The 15,334-nt window shown below is 54.0% G+C and overlaps 1 protein-coding gene across 1 annotated transcript in view; it reads right to left on the bottom strand.

Annotated features, from left to right (window-relative positions):
• Nucleotides 1-11,676, bottom strand: part of Plekha6 (pleckstrin homology domain containing A6) — a 99,920-nt gene extending 88,244 nt beyond the window's left edge. The window contains exon 1 of the mRNA XM_077802416.1: nucleotides 11,599-11,676. The gene's annotated coding sequence lies outside the window, so the exon portion shown is untranslated. The remainder of the gene's footprint in view (nucleotides 1-11,598) is intronic.
• Nucleotides 11,677-15,334: the final 3,658 nt, after the last annotated feature.

Below are 15,334 nucleotides of genomic sequence, written 5' to 3'. Positions count from 1 at the left end.
TGATTCGAGGAACAGCGTCTGGATGAAGTGGGTGGAGCCCGGGAGCACAGCTGAGCCCTTCTCAAATCCACTCACTTCCTTCCTACCCAGCCAGTGGGGTAGGTATCATCCCTTTTTCACAAGGGAGGGAACCGTAACACAGAGAGGTTAGTTACTGCACAGCTAAGGAGCAGCAGGGCCAAGATTTGAACTTGCCATCATGGCACTGCTCCGTCCGTCTCTGTTTCGCTTGCTGCCACCTTTCCTCTGAACCCCAAAGGGGGTGGCCTTGTCAGTGAGGGGGACAGCTACTTATGCCCTCGCCTCAAAAGCAAGGAATGTGACCTTCTAATTGCTCCAATTTGGGAAACACACCTCCAGGGTCCCATGGTACAGTCTGGAGAGCCGGGCTCAGTGGCTGGAGATAATGAACTTGGTCATCGTCGCTCATGCCCACAGCGCGAGTTAAGAGCTCTATTCATTTGAGCAGCATACACAGGACCAGAGGGCACGCGTCTCTCCCACACCCTTCATTATAGAAGACCCAGGGCCTTGCTGATCGTGTCCGTTTTTCTTCTTCATGGTCCAGAGATGTCACGCAGCGCGAGAATCTCCTGTTTTACAGCCCGGGAGGCCCAGACCTTGCCAGAGGCCACTCTGAGTGTGGGCTCCAAGAAGAGGCCAGGAGCGTGGAACTCGGGGCCTCTCCTGGCTCCTGGGGAGTCCCTGACCCCCCCCCCCAGTCTGCTGTGGCTTCCTTCCTGCCTGCCTTGACATCCCTGCAAAGTCCCCCCACTACCAGGCGCTCCGTTCGCCCTCCATCAGAGCGCTGGGAACAAGAGGAGGAGCAGGCATTCCATCCCATCGCCTTCCTGGGCCATTTCCCCCCAATCCCAGGGTCCTCATTTACCTGCTCTCAACCCGGAGCTGCCAACGCCCCCTCTTGCTGGGCAAACCCAGGACGGCTGTGGACATGAGTCATTCTGTAGCAAGACTCACGCATTTGTTTTTAAACAGATGGGGAAACTGAGATCAGGGGAAGTCAAGGGACCCTGCTCCTGTTGTCACCCACTGATGTAGGCGTGGCAGCGGGGTCCCAGTAAGACCAGGCTCCTCTGGAGTTGGGAGCAAGTCTGTCACCTGTATTGCAAACGTTTGCTTACCTACTGTCACCCGAGGCTCTCCAAGTGCCCACAGGACATGGCTTAGTCATCTTTGCTTCCCTGGCATCTGGCGGGTAAGTGTTCCCAGTGAATGTCTGGGGAGGAAAGGCGTGGAAGGCAGAGGAGGAGGAAGGGAGGAGGAGGGAGGCGGAGGGAGGAGGTGGGTGCTCAGGCCCCGGGAAGACAAAGCGAACCTCAAACCGAAGGCCTCCTGCCCACCTAACTAGGATGAGTGGACACAGGCTGCCCTCCTCCAGCCCTGTGACAGAGCCCCTTCCAGCCACCAAGGGGCCAGACAGCCCGCCACAGGCAAGTCCCATCCTCCTGGCTTCGGTCTCCCACCTCAGGCAACAAAGAGGGAGCTGCCATCCAGGCGCCGTGGTGCACACCTGTAATCCCAGCAGCTCTGGAGGCTGAGGCAGGAGGACTGCAGGTTCAAAGTCGGCCTCAGCAACTTAGCGAGACCCTTATCAATTAAAAAGGGCTGAGGCTGTATCTCAGTGGTGGAGTGCCCCAGCTTCCATCCCCAGAACCAAAACCAAACCAAAACAACAGCTGCCTCCCCACTGGGGGTCCTGCCTCGCCCCTCTGCCCCTCTGCCCCACCCCACAAGCTACCCATTCAGTGGAGGCTCCATCCCACTCCATTGTGGATGATGGAAACAAACTTAAGAAAACGGTGGGCCAGGAGCCCCCTCCACTCGACTTCAACCTGGGTGGGGGAGCTTTGGGGGGCACTTCTAGGGTGAGGAGCTGGTGCCAGCAGGAGCCACACTCCTGCACCTGGAGCCACCACAACATGAGCTCAGCCTCCCTGAGGACACAGGGAGGCCAGAGGGAGGACCAGCTATAGGAAGGGGCTCCAGCTGCTCAGCCCCAGCAGGGCTCAGGGAAGCATCCAGAAGCATCAGGCCACGGGAGCCTTTCCATTGGCCTGTGGTTCTGAACCCCGTGAGGCCCCGCTCCTCTTTTCTGGACAGTATCAGACCCTCGCCTCTCCCCACGCGGCCCATGACACATACCAGGTCTTTTTGCAGTAAAGGGGGCTGAATCCAGGATGCCTAACCTAGGCTACATCCCCAGTCCTTTTTATTTTTCTTTTTGAGACAGGGTCTAAGTTGCTGAAGGTCTTGTTAAGTTGCTGAGGCTGGCCTCAAAATTGCAATCCTCCAGCCTCAGCCTCCTGAGTTGCTGGGATTACAGCACATGCCACCACACCCAGCCCCAGGGCCCTTGAGTCATGGCTCCACGTGGGTCAGTGGTGACCTACCTCACACAGGGCCTGCCAGGCTGGCCCTGGGTACTCTCTGGGAGTTAGATGTGGGGATGGGAGATGAAGGGGCCTGCTACTCCTAAAATCCACAAAAATGCCACTACCTCCTGCAAGTCCTGCTGATCTCTTATGAAAAACAAGTCCTCAAGCCAAATCTGGCACATGCCAAGCATCCAGGCACACCTGGAAATGAAGAAGGAACCTATTCCAGGGGATCTCGTGGCTTCTCCCTGGTGCCAAAGAACTGGTGAGGGGGAGGAGGAGGCTCAATCTCGCTGGACTCTAAACAGACAGGGCTGCTGCAAGACGGAATGTGGGGTGGTGTCAGCCAGAGGCCATGACTGCCCCCGAGGACAGCAGAGACAGGCAACACTGACAGACAGTCTGCTCTCCAGGCACCACTCCCTGGGAGCCAAGGGCTCTGAACGCTCACTCTGACCCAACAGCTAATGTGCTGTGTGCCCTTAGGCAGGCCAGGAGCCTCTCTGGTCCTCAGGTAACTCTGCACGCGACCACAAGGAAGGGGGCAAGGAAAGGAGGGAAGCAAACTGCCATAACCTTCCAAGGGTTAAACCGAAACTCCTGGGGAAGGCTGTCAAGCTCTCCAAGGCTGGTCCACCTTCCAGCCTCCAATGAGTTTTCTGCCTCCAACCCCTGCTGATCTGGTTACAGCTCCCAGGCTGCCCCGGGCACCTGGGCCTCTGCCAGCCAAGGCCCCCCCCCACCCCATCTGAACTGCACGGCCCCACCCCACCCTCAGGGATAGACCACCGGCAGCCACTGCTGCATCCACCCCCACCTTCCCTCCCGGACTCTGCAAAGCGCTTAGTGTGTCTACTCGCTTTCGCCCTCTTTTGTGCAGAGGAGAAAGGGCAGACTCGCAGGCACACAGGCTCCAGCAGACCCAACCCAGAGCATTCAGGAAAAGCAGGTGCCCTGGGGGGCTATGCAGGGCATGATCTGTCCCCTCTCCTTTAGCAGAAAGCTAAAGAGTATAGGGAAGAAGAACTAAAAACATAAACCACCCACTCACTGGGCACTTTACCGTATGCTAGGTGGGCACTGTTCTCAGTACTTTAGTTAGTCCTCAAACTAACTTCTTGGCAAAAGCCTTCGTTACTCTGATTTCATAGATTTTTTTAAAAGGGACTGCCCACAGAGGTTAGGAAACTTGCTCAAAGTCACACAGCCCGTGGTGGACCTTACACAGGACTTCAGGTCTGTCTAGACACCCTTACCGTTGCGTTGTCCAGTTTAAATGCACTACCAGTCACGATTGCCCGGACTTCTTACTTAAAAGGAGGGAATAATTTGATGATCTGTGGACTTCAAGGCTCTAACTTGCACGGCCTCAGTCCCAGCTGCCCAGGATCCTTCTGGAAGTTCTCCAGTCCCTTCCTGTCTCACTCCAAGAGAGTTCCCGGCACTCCATTGAGCGAGGACAGCTCCCCACCCTGCCTTGGGGGGCCAGGAGGATGACACATCGCACAGCCACCATCCAGCTTTTGTGACTTCAAATGCCATTAGTGCCTGACAGAGGCAAGTGACTGCAGCCGGTCACTCCAGGGCAGAGCCACCCACTACGGGGCTTCTTCCCTTCACGGGAGTCTCCAGGCCTCCTCCCCTGCCACCACAGCCACACTCCTCAACAGGTCTTCCGTGTCCCCCCTCGAGCACCGTTCGCCCTCAAACCCAACTGTGGCTACTGCCATGTGAACCCCGACCTTACTTTCTTCTTTCCTACTTTCACCCCAAACAAGCCAGCAGACCCCAGGGTCTTTGTACATGCTCTTCTGGCCCGTGGACTATTGCTTCAGGGACTCAAGTTCTTCCCACACCAAATCCAAGTCACCTCCTCCCGGAAGCCCTCCCTCATGGGCCACACCCAACCCCAACCTTGACTTTGCTTCGCATTTGCCTGGGGCTTAATCTTCTCCTTGCATTTGTTTTGGATGGAGCCACTTAGGACCCTTTCCTTCACTGAAAAAAAGTTTACTAAGGGCACACGCCTAGGTGCCAGGCATTTTCTGGGCATCTACTATGCACCAAGCACAGTGTTAGCCACTGGACGCTCAGGCCCTCAAGGAGTTTGTGCTCATGTGAAGGACCTTCAGAGCTGGCCTGGGGGAGGCCCAGCTCTGCCCTTAGACCTGGGCATTCCCCTGGGAACCCTGTCTTCTTGGCTCCCCCCAGCCCTGACGTTTACCTGAAGCTTACTGTGGCGAGGCGCTTTGGCATGGTTCTCTCTTTTACCTGATCGCCCCCTAGAAAGCCAGGTGGCGGGAGGTGATCCCATTTGGAGGATGGGAACACTGAGGCCCAGGAAAATGAAGCCACCTGTGTAAGGGCACCCGCCTTGTAGCCAGAGGATTCAGGTCCCCTGACTCCCAAAGCCAGTGGCTGGTGCCCCTTGCCATGCACATTAGGACCACAGGGAGACAGACAGGACCCACGTGACGTCCCGCTTGTCACCCGCCATCTCTGCCAAGACGACCCTGAGGAGGAAGCCAGCTGACGTGAACACAGAAGGCAGGGGCGCCGAGTGCCTGGCATCCAGAAGGCTCCCACGCGGCTCTCGGGCATCCCTAGCACCTAACAGGCCGGGCCCGTGTTTGTCAAAGGACGAAGGACTCATCAGAGGGACCAATGGCCGAGGGTGGACGCTGCCCAGAAATGACGGCGACTGGTTGAGGACGCTTCACCCTAACAACAGGACAGCTGTCATCTTGGCCTCTGAGTGACGAAACTGGGACAAAACAGGGCTAGACACTCTGGAGACCAAGGGGCAAGACGCCGGGGGACGCTGGGCAGCCTGCCTCCAGAGCGGCGCTCCGATGGCAGCAGCCAAGGACAGTCCACAGGACGCTGCAGTTGGGGACATGGCTGGATTTTAATTCCAAGCACTGAGTGGGCCCCAGGCTGCGTGAGTCACCTCCAGCTGCACGAGTGGAATCAAGATCCAGCCCCTGGGGACGCATTTCAGTTGCACAGACTTCCACGTCCTTCAGGGTCCACGGTCCAGAGCCCCGTGCCACCCCTGGGCCAGTCCCCCCCAGGCACAGTCCCTCTCTCTGCCTGTGGTGGCCAGGCAGGCCCAGGAAGGGTCAGGGCCGTGGACTTTCTGGAACCCAGGGCCTCGCTCCCGCAGGCAGGAGAGCAGGGCTGGACCCTGAGCCTCACCCCCAGCCCTAGGGCTGCAGATCCTGAAGGGCAGGAGGTGGAAGGAAATGGTGAGTCTCTTAAAAGCCAAAGGAGGAGACAGGACAGAGGAGGGTAGAAGAGTGTTGGTCACAGGGACAAGGACACACTGAAGAGATTTGTAAATAGGATGAAGCAAGGGCCTCCTGAATGGCCCCTTTATGGGGTGGGATAGGAAGGGCGGGGCTGAGCGGTGGAAATTCACTCAGGCCTGGCCCTGGGGGGGTCTGATGCTGAGACAGCCAGTGTAAGGAGCCACACAGAAAGAACTGGGGAACCTTCTCTGAGCCTGAGTTTTTCTGGCAAAACCTTCACTGGGAAGGGAAGGTTTAGAAGAGACCATCCGGAGTGGGGACACTACCCCAGAAACCCCAAAAGCTGAGAGTCTGTGTCTCCAAGTGCTGATTGGAGGTCGATTCCAATACTGGTGTTTCCCGCGGCCAACAGTGGGTTAACTTTCCACAGACTTCAGTTTCTCCATTGACGAGAAAGATACTGTATTACAATGTGTGTCTTCATCCTTTAGCATTAGGACTCTTTTAGGGTAAAAGAGACTGCAGAGTCTAGGGTGGCCTCCATTTTCCTGGGACTTGAGGGGATCCCAGAAAGTATGACCTTCAGCCAAGCGTGGTGGCGCACACCTGTAATCCCAGCAGCTCGGGAGGCTGAGACAGGAGGATCTCTGGCTACTTTTGGGCCCTGTCACGAGTTCAAAGCAAGTTCAAGGCCAGCCTCAGCAAAAGTGAGGCCCTAAGCCACTCAGGGAAACCCTGTCTCTAAATAAAATACCAAACAGGGCTGGGGATGGGGCTCAGTGGCAGGGTGTCCCTGAGTTCAGTAGCCGGTACCAGAAAAGAAAGAAAGCATGACATTTAGTGCCAAAAAAAAAACGAGAAAGTCCTGGGCTCAGTGGGACAAATGAGTCACCCTACCAAGGAACTCACACAAAAATCAGTCTCGAGTTTGAAAAAGAATCAATGGGCACCACGTGACATCCTCATGCTCAGAGCTATCGGGAGCTCAGGTCCCAGGACTGGGAGGCCGAGCACCCAGCTGCCCGTCCCTGTGAGCCCTGGGCACACGCAGCACCATGCACAAGTCCCTTCCCGGTGGGGACGGATGGGGTGGCCTTCCAACTATAGGACAAATGTTTTCTGAAACTATTGAGTTCCTTTTTGGGGATTGTGAGGAGTGACAAGAGAGAACCCAGAAGGAAGCTGGGGAGCAAGACTCTGCCCTGGCTGTCCCCATGGTCATCGGGTCCTGCAAGGCTCTCAGTGGCCTGGCTGAGCAGGACTTGACGGACAGGCTTGGGGGAAAGCAGTACCAGCTATCTCTAGGCTGCCAATCAACACCAAGCAGAGCCGAGCTGCAGTGACCACACAGACAGACCCTCTGCCCACCGTGAACCTGCCCCTGCCCTGCCCAGCACCCTCCCTGAGGAGCCCAGCACAGAGAGCCAGGCTCCCCCTGGCTGGAGTCCACTTAATTTTCTCCTAAGCTTCTTTGTGAGGAGGGCTCTGAGCACTCAACGTGTCCAGTCCTGCTGTGGCCGACTTTCTCCGAGGCCGAGGGCAGTTCCAGTTCCATGCCCACTTCTGCCAGCTGAAACAGAGCCCAGCTCCAACTGTGCCCTTGAGTTTGTGCAAACAAGAGGGCATGAATGTGGGTTCTCACCTCCTCTGTCCCTTAGAGGAGGTCCCACCCATTCTAGGACCCGGGAGTTGAAAGGAGGCCTGAAAGATCAGGTGAATGAAGAAAGCTTTGCCTCTTAAGCCGCCATGGCCAACCGAGCGACTTCTCTCTCATGGAAGGTTCTACCAGTGTCCATGATGTGCAGAGCACGGGGAAAGAAAGAGAAGACGGAGACCCAGACTCAGAACCCAAAGAGGGGCAGGCGAGCCCAGAGTGCTGAAACCCACAGGGCTCCCAACTCACGTTCTCGTGGTTCTGTGCGTGGCTGCCACACTCTGTCCCCAACCACCCACTGCCATAGAAATGTGGAGACCAAAAGGAAAGAAGAGGAGCCAAAGCCTCACCGAATTCATAAGGCAGCGCTCCGTGCAGTAGTGAGGTTTAATTCAACTTTGAACACATTTCTCACAAACAACTTTTGCAGCCCAAACCTTCAGGGTCAAGCTAGAGAATTAAAAGGGTTAAAGGAGAAATGTAGCCAGATGTGGTGGTGCATGCCTGTGATCCCAGTGACCTTGACTGATTTTTTCGTTCATTCATTCATTCATTCATTCATTCATTCATTCATTCGATACACCTGTCATAAGGTCCTCTGGGTGCCCATGCTGAGCTAGGTACAGTGCTTAGACAAGTTCACTCTGTCCTCACTCAGTGTCCATGCCCCTCGACACCCCCTGTTCTGGCTCCCTCCTTGTCATATGATCGAATGGGCCACAAATCTGCTCATCGCTCAACTCCTGGCGCTCTGTGCTCGGGCAGGCAATGGTGCGGACAGCAGCCAGCTTCACACAGCAGCCTCTGCAGCATGAATTTGGACAAAGCAGCTACTTAGGTTCCTGCAGCTCCCTGTCTCTCCCTCCGCCCTCCTCCGCCTGGGATGGAAACCCTGCCACCCTCTCTCTGCTCACATGCTTGAGTCACAAGGCCGAGCTTGCAGCAAAAGAAGCAGCTCAAGGATGTACCAGGCGAGAGCCCAGTGAAACCGAAATACAGTGTTTTGTTCAGTGCAAACGCTTTTCCTCCTGAGATGCCCAGAAAGCAGCGCTCCTGCTTCCTGGTTGCCCAACCACCCCCCAGGGCCCCTTCTTGGCCTGGAGTCTCTAGCCCATGTAGAGAGTGCAGGGAGCTCGTGGTTGATTGGCACCTCATAGGTAGGCTTCCTTCCATGTCCAGGCTGCTGTGTTAATTGTCTCACTGCAGATCTCCATCTCTGCTCTGCATGAGCAGATGGGCAAGCAGCTGAGCCAGGGCCCAGGGGACCACAAGCTCCCTGGGAGGAGCCACATCCACCTGGCTCTCTAGTCCCAAGGCCTCAGGGGGCCCTCCTCAAGGACAGGAGACAGCCCAGGCCTCCAAAAGGGAAAAATACAAGAGCAGGTGGAAGCCAAAGCCTGGGTCCTCTTGGCTCCCTCCCTGCTTGCTCTCATTCCTAGGAGAGTCAGGTGCCTGGGTTTCCTTTTCCATTTTAGGCACATCCTTGGATTCACTGTGTTCCGAGAGCAAGTTCCCTGACTTCTCTAGCACAAGTTCATCATCCTCAAAATTAGGGTGGGGGCCCTGGCTATGTTCTAATGGCCCTGGCCAGGGTCACTGATATTCAATGACCTCCTTATTGGTGGATATTGGAACAAGTAACATGTGGCCCTCCGGCTGTCACACATAGGCAACTTTCGACTGTCGGTCATTACCCTGTCCTTGACGTACACACCTGTAGACTCTTGCAGCTGGACACTGGGTTACTAGGAGTGGATCATTCAAAATAGCTAATGTGTGTCAAGGACCTAAGACACATTCCAGGCGCTGTGCCGAGCTCTTTATTTACATAATCTCATTTCATATTCATAATAACCCTATATAAAGTAGATAGAGAAACTGAGGCAAAGAGAAGGTACCCAACTTGTTGAAGGCCTAACAACCAGAAAGTGGTAGAAGATAATCCATCCCCGAGCAAGCTGACCTCAAAGCTCCACCCTCGGCCTCTCTACTAGGCTGTTTCTCGTGTGTGTCTGATCTGTCACCTGGAACTATCACGCACATATAGAGAGTTATTACCAGGAGGAAAGGGCCAGGAGGTGGGGATACGGGGAAGCTTTGTATCAGAGCACTAATCTGATCAAGTATGGCTGAACTGTATTGCAGAGCTAATTGCAAAAGTTGTTTAGAGTGTCTCAGGCTCTGGCTCCCTCCATCGGCACCAAGATTTGAAATATGGCTAAATGGCAAAGCAAAGCACTCCCTTAGGACTCCCAAACTGGCACTTATGAAGCCTCTGCCACCCAGAGAGGCCAGAGTGGGTGGGAATGGGCCACCCGGGTGCCATGTGGTCTTGGCCTCCACAGTGACACCTCCCAGAGAAGGAGGCCTCTTCTCACAGCGAGAGCACTTACCATGAGATCAAAGAAGCAACGTCTAATTAGAGAGAGTAATTAATAGGCAATTAGCCTGTAATGAATTAATGGATCTGGGCCGTGATCATCGAGGCAGCTAACACCATAACAAGAATGAAAACCAGATACCAGCTGTCTCCGGATGGTTGTCACCCGAGATCCTTGCCCTACTCCCCCAGTAGATAAATTAAAGGGACCTAAATTTGATCAAGCCTTAAATCTAAAGACATGTGCAGGAGACACGGGGACTGCAGAACACGCTAAACGGCACGATGAGGGAGCGGTCAGACAGACCCAGAATCTGAAAACTATGGGACAAGTGACCCTATTTCTTTAGCAACACGTTGCAAAAGAAAGAGAGAAACCACCCATAGATTAGGAAGGACCAAGGAGCGACAACAGCTAATCACAATGCCTGGGCCTTACCTGAATCCAAATTAAAAAGAAAATGAGGAGGAAATTTACATGATCATTAAGGAAACAGAAACACTTAACAGAAAGTTGGATTCTATATAGAGGGACTGTCAACTTTGTTATGGTGTGACAAGGACATTTTGGTATTTTTCTCGTGAGACCTTATCTTTCAAGATGAAATGATAAGCTCTCTAGGATTTCATTTAAAACAATCAGAGGGTAGAAAGAACAGAAAATATTCCTAAAATAAGGTTGGCCACAAGACCTCTTCAAAATGATGGAGCCTTGGGCATATGAGGGTTGTGACCTTATTCTCTCTAGTCTCGTATATGCTTGAAATTTTCTATGATAAACTTTTAAAAAATATCAATCAGACCCTCTGAGCTCTTCAGTGTGGTCAGAGGTCAATAAACGCCTCAGAGCCACCCAGGCCAGTGGCTCTGGCCCCCCAGGACTCCCACTCTTGATAAGGCTGCTTTTCCCTTTACAGCAGAGTCACTGCTACAAGTCACACTTGGCTGCCACAACTCCATCCACTTGGACATTTGACAGAGGTCAGTGGTGCCACATGAAAGAAAAGACCCTCCCAGGTCCTAGACTGTGTTGAAGTCACATTGTCTTCAGAGGTAATCCGACACTGCTACTCCCCTGGACCACCCTGGCTCCGAGAGCAGCCCTCACCCCGGATGGAGTCCAGTGCTCCATCCCTCGGGTCTGGAAAAGAATTAGCATCCCAGCACAGTGGCTTTTGCAGAAGTTGGATCATAGGCTTTGTGCCCTCTCTGTCTCCATCAGGGGCCAGAAGTAGGAAATGGGGGAGGGGGAGACAGAAGGTGTGGGACAACACGAGAGCCAAGCGCCCAAGTCCATGCTCCAGCCCGGCCCAGGCAGCCAGACTGAGCCAACCCCACCTTGCGCAAACAGCTGGCCCTGCCTGGGCTCTCCCACCCTTAGCACTTCCTGGAGCTGCTGATCACAGAGCTTACCCTCAAGGAGGGAAGAGCCTTTTGGGGCAGAGAACTGAGAGGGAGGGTGACGGAAAACTAAAAAGGAAGGGTGTGGGGTATCTGGAGGGGTCCTTTGGAAAGGAGGACACAGGACAGAGTACCTTACCTGGAACATCCCGGAGCTCAAATTTGCTGAGTAAAAGGTGGAGAAAAGATAAATGAGAGGGGCTGGGGTTGTGGCTCAGTGGCAGAGTGCCTGCCTAGCACCTGTGGGACACTAGGCTCGATCCTCAGCAACTCATATCAATAAAATAAAAGTCTCGTACCTGTCTACCACTAAAAATATAGAAACAAGAGAGGGAGAGAGAGAAAGAGAGAATAAAAGCAACAGAAAAGAGGGAGGGGAGAAAGATGCAGGGGAGGGTTAGAGAGGCACCTGGAACATGAACTGAGTCCACAGTCAGGTTGGGGACTGGCCACCCTGTCCCCATGCCCCACGCCTCCATTCCCAGCCCAGCTTGCTCTGAGGGAGCTTGTCCTTACCAGCCCAGAAGAGTGTGCAGGAGCCAGGGCGCAGACACCTCGTGCTCCCAGCAGCCCCTCTCCTACCTCTTAGCAGCCTGTTCTGTCCAGGAAGAGAGACTAGTGTACCAATCCACCTGCTTCCTAAGGGGCGGAGCCTCTCCCACACCAGCAGAGGCTCCACCCCAGACCAAGTGGCCAATCAAAGCAGCAGCCAGGAGCCCGCCCTTGTGGGACATGGTGCTGTAGGGGACAGAGGGTTAACTGAGCATTCAAACAAGGTGTCTGTTCCATATTCATGCCCATGCTGGGCAAGTCACAAGATGACCAGGGCACAGCTGCCCCTGAGCCACGTCTCCCTCCCACCTCCCCAGTGATCCTGAGGAACCACAAGGCCCTGTGTTCCATCTGAATCCACCTCCAATGAAGCCCGGGCGAGCAGGCTTGGTCCCCACTCCTCAGGCACTGAGGAAGTGGGCCAGCAAGTCCAAGGACCTCTCGACTAGTTCCAGGGGCAGTTCTGACTCTGAAACTCAAACCTGGGCTCTGCCACTTGCTGGCTCCATGACCTCAGGGGAGGCACTGGAACAGGAACTGAGTCCATGGACACAGCCTCCATCTCAAAGCCATGTGACCCTCTCCCTCAGCCCGCACCTCCCAAATCCTGGGAGCGCACACCACAGGACAAGCACTCTGTGCTCTGAGCAGCAGGGACGCTGTGTAAACCCGGGGTATCATTATCATAAATGAGTGCTCCTGCCCGGCCTAGGGAGGTTTCCTTCAGGCTCAGTAATGTCCCCACTGAATAAGGTGAAGGCGAACGGCAGGCCCAGCCAGAGAACACCCAGGCCCCCAGGCCTTGGGCACCGCACCCAGGACAGCCAGGGCCTCCCAGCTCTGTGGGGAGGTGACTGAAAACTGGCCACGTGAAGAGAATAAGGAGGGGGAAGGGGAAGGTCTGGCCTGGGGTTTCTATTTGTGTGGGCTGATTGCAGAGTCTCTAACCCCCCAGGGCTTGGCCCCAGCAGGTGGCCAGGAGGAGCAAAGCTCACACCCAGCAGCTCCTCCTCCACTCCCCAGGGGGGAAGCAAGGGCTGCAGGAACTTCCCTTAAGAATCAGAGCTCAAATCCAGGACTCCAGGAGTCTCGGCCTCTCCTAAGAACAACAGCCATATTCACAGGAACCTCTCCCACTTTTTAGACACACTATTTTTCGCTGCAACTTCACACAACCCTCCGAGGAGGCAGGCCTACGTTATCATCCCTGTTTCTCAGCAGAGAGGAATTGTTGGGGCTCAGAGGGGACAGTGAGTTATTTGAAGTTACACATCCTTAAGGAAGAGTCAAAGTCACAATGGGAAACCAAGTCACTTCTCACCGGGAACCTGGCTCAGCCTGCAGAGGATGGGGTAGACCTGAGCCCTGGCTTGCCCTCTGGAGGGGCCTCCTATGTCCCTGCTCTCCAGCTGCTCTGGGGACAGCCTCATCACAGGGGCTACACAGAGTTGGCAATCCACCTGGGACTGGGCATGTTTGGAGCCTCAGGGTTTCGAGGGCAATAAACTCCCTTAAAACTAAGAAATATTGCGCTGGGAATGTAGCTCCGTGGTGGAACACTTGCCTAGCATGCACCAGACCCTGGGTGGGATTCCAGGCACTGCAGGAAGAAAAAACAAAACAAATCTAGGAATGTCCAATCATTTTCCTCCTGATCATTCACAAGCCTTCTTAAAAAGCCCATTTTAAACAGCACATCCCTCTGAGGTTGACAGTTCTGAAGAGATCCAATCATGGGCCATGTCTCGAATACAAAGACCCAAAGCAATACAGTAGCAGGGTGGCAAGGAGGAGAATCCCACCTCAAGAGCCTCCTAGGTAGTGGATCTGGGATGGGGTGGAGTAAACTTGCAGCCTGAACTAGTCACATGTCAGCTCAGCTGCCTAAGAAAGTTCTACTGAGCCAGGCGTGGTGGTGCACACCTGTAATCCCAGCAGCTGGGGAGGCTGAGGCAGGAAGCCAGCCTCAGCAAGACCTGTCTCTAAATAAAATACAAAGAGGGCTGAGGATGGGACTCAGTGTTTAAGTACCCCTGGGTTCAATCCCCAGTACCGAATAAAAAAAGTTCTGCTACTGGGGATTGAACTCAGGGACACTCAACCACTGAGCAACATCCTGAAGCTAATATGGTTCTGGGCAAGAGAACTAGACAGACAGCACAGCTAACCCTCCATTCTCAGAGGGGCAGGTGGGAGGCAAGAAAACGAGGTGGAAGCAAAGCCCTCTTTGCATCCTGCTCAGCTAAATCTTAAATCTTTATGCTAAGAGAGAATCCTGACCCTCCAAATTTTCTAATTACCTACAGAATACACTTGAGCACCCCATGAGACCTCTATTGAGGCAGGTCCTGGGCCGACCATTTGAAACTTGCTTAGTGTTTTTTAAAACTGAGGAACACTAGCCAGGGACGGTGGCTCATGTCTGTAATCCCAGCAGCTCAGGAGGCTGAGGCAGAAGGATGGCGAGTTCAAAGCCAGTGTCTGCAATTTAGTGAGGACTTAAGCCAACTCAGTGAGACCCTGTCTCCAACTAAAATACAAAGTAGAGCTGGGGATGTCGCTCAGTAGTTTAGGGTCCCTGAGTTCAATCCCCAGTACCAAAAATAAATAAATAAAACTGTCAAAATGCTAATTGTCAGTTTTATGTATGTATGTATTATGTATTTATTTATTATATATGTATGGGGTACAAGGTGATGTTTTGATACATGTATGTGCTGAAAAATGAGCAAATCAGGCTAATCACCATACCCACCACCTCTCATTCTTAACATTTTTTTGTAGCAAGAACTTTTAAATCCACTATTCTTGTGCTAGGCGAGAGCCATGGAGCCATGGAGCCCGTACCAGTTTGAAGTACAAAAAAAAAAAAAAACAAAGTGCCCTTGGGAGAAAGTGGGCAGGCTATAATCCCAGCAGCTCAGGGGGCTGAAGTAGGAGGATTGAGAGTTCAAGGTCAGTCTCAGCAATTTAGCAAGGCCTTAAGCAACTTAGCAAGACCTTGTCTCAAAATAAAAAGGGCTGGGTTTAGGGCTTAGGGATAAAACCCCTCTGGGTTGAATCCCCAGTAACAAAAAACTAAAATTCCCTCTTCTCGTCCTCAGTTTTGAAATACACAGTACCTCACTATTAACTGTCGTCTCTGTGCTGTGCAAGGCCCCAGAACTTGCTCAGCCTGACTGCCGTCTCCTCTCTCCCCATCCACCTTTCCCAAGGACTTGGTCCTGATGAGGTCCGCCCTCTAGGAAATGGGCAAAGGCACTTGCCGCGGGAGGGTCCCTCCCCCTTGGCCTTCCAAGCGCTCACCACCAGTGACATCCTCCATGACACCGATGCCCCCATTCCAAGTCAGGCTAGGGAAGCAGGACGCATGGGCATCAGGCAAGCGGACGTTTAGCCTGGTCTGAGCCCAGCACTGCGGACAGCTCCACTCACCCTACAGACCCCGCTGGGCCCACCGGCCCAAGCTCCTCCCTTCCTTCCCCAGTGCAGACAGGTTCTGGAGGAGGCCCCTCTGGGAGGCAGGGCAGGGAAGGAGGAAGGAGGCTGTATTTCCGGGCTAGAATGCGAAGGCAAATCCCATCTCTCAGAGGCATCTTGAAGTTGCAGTCGGCAGCTGTCTCCTTCTCTGCTCTTTGACTCGGTTAAAGCAAGAAGACATTACGGGACACCACACAGGCCCCAGCTCCAGAGCTGGCAG

Source organism: Urocitellus parryii, chromosome 9, assembly GCF_045843805.1.
Source record: "Urocitellus parryii isolate mUroPar1 chromosome 9, mUroPar1.hap1, whole genome shotgun sequence".
Classification (NCBI taxonomy): Eukaryota; Metazoa; Chordata; class Mammalia; order Rodentia; family Sciuridae; genus Urocitellus; species Urocitellus parryii.
The sequence above is the reverse complement of the archived record's forward strand: the minus strand, read 5'-3'. Positions and strand labels throughout refer to the sequence as shown.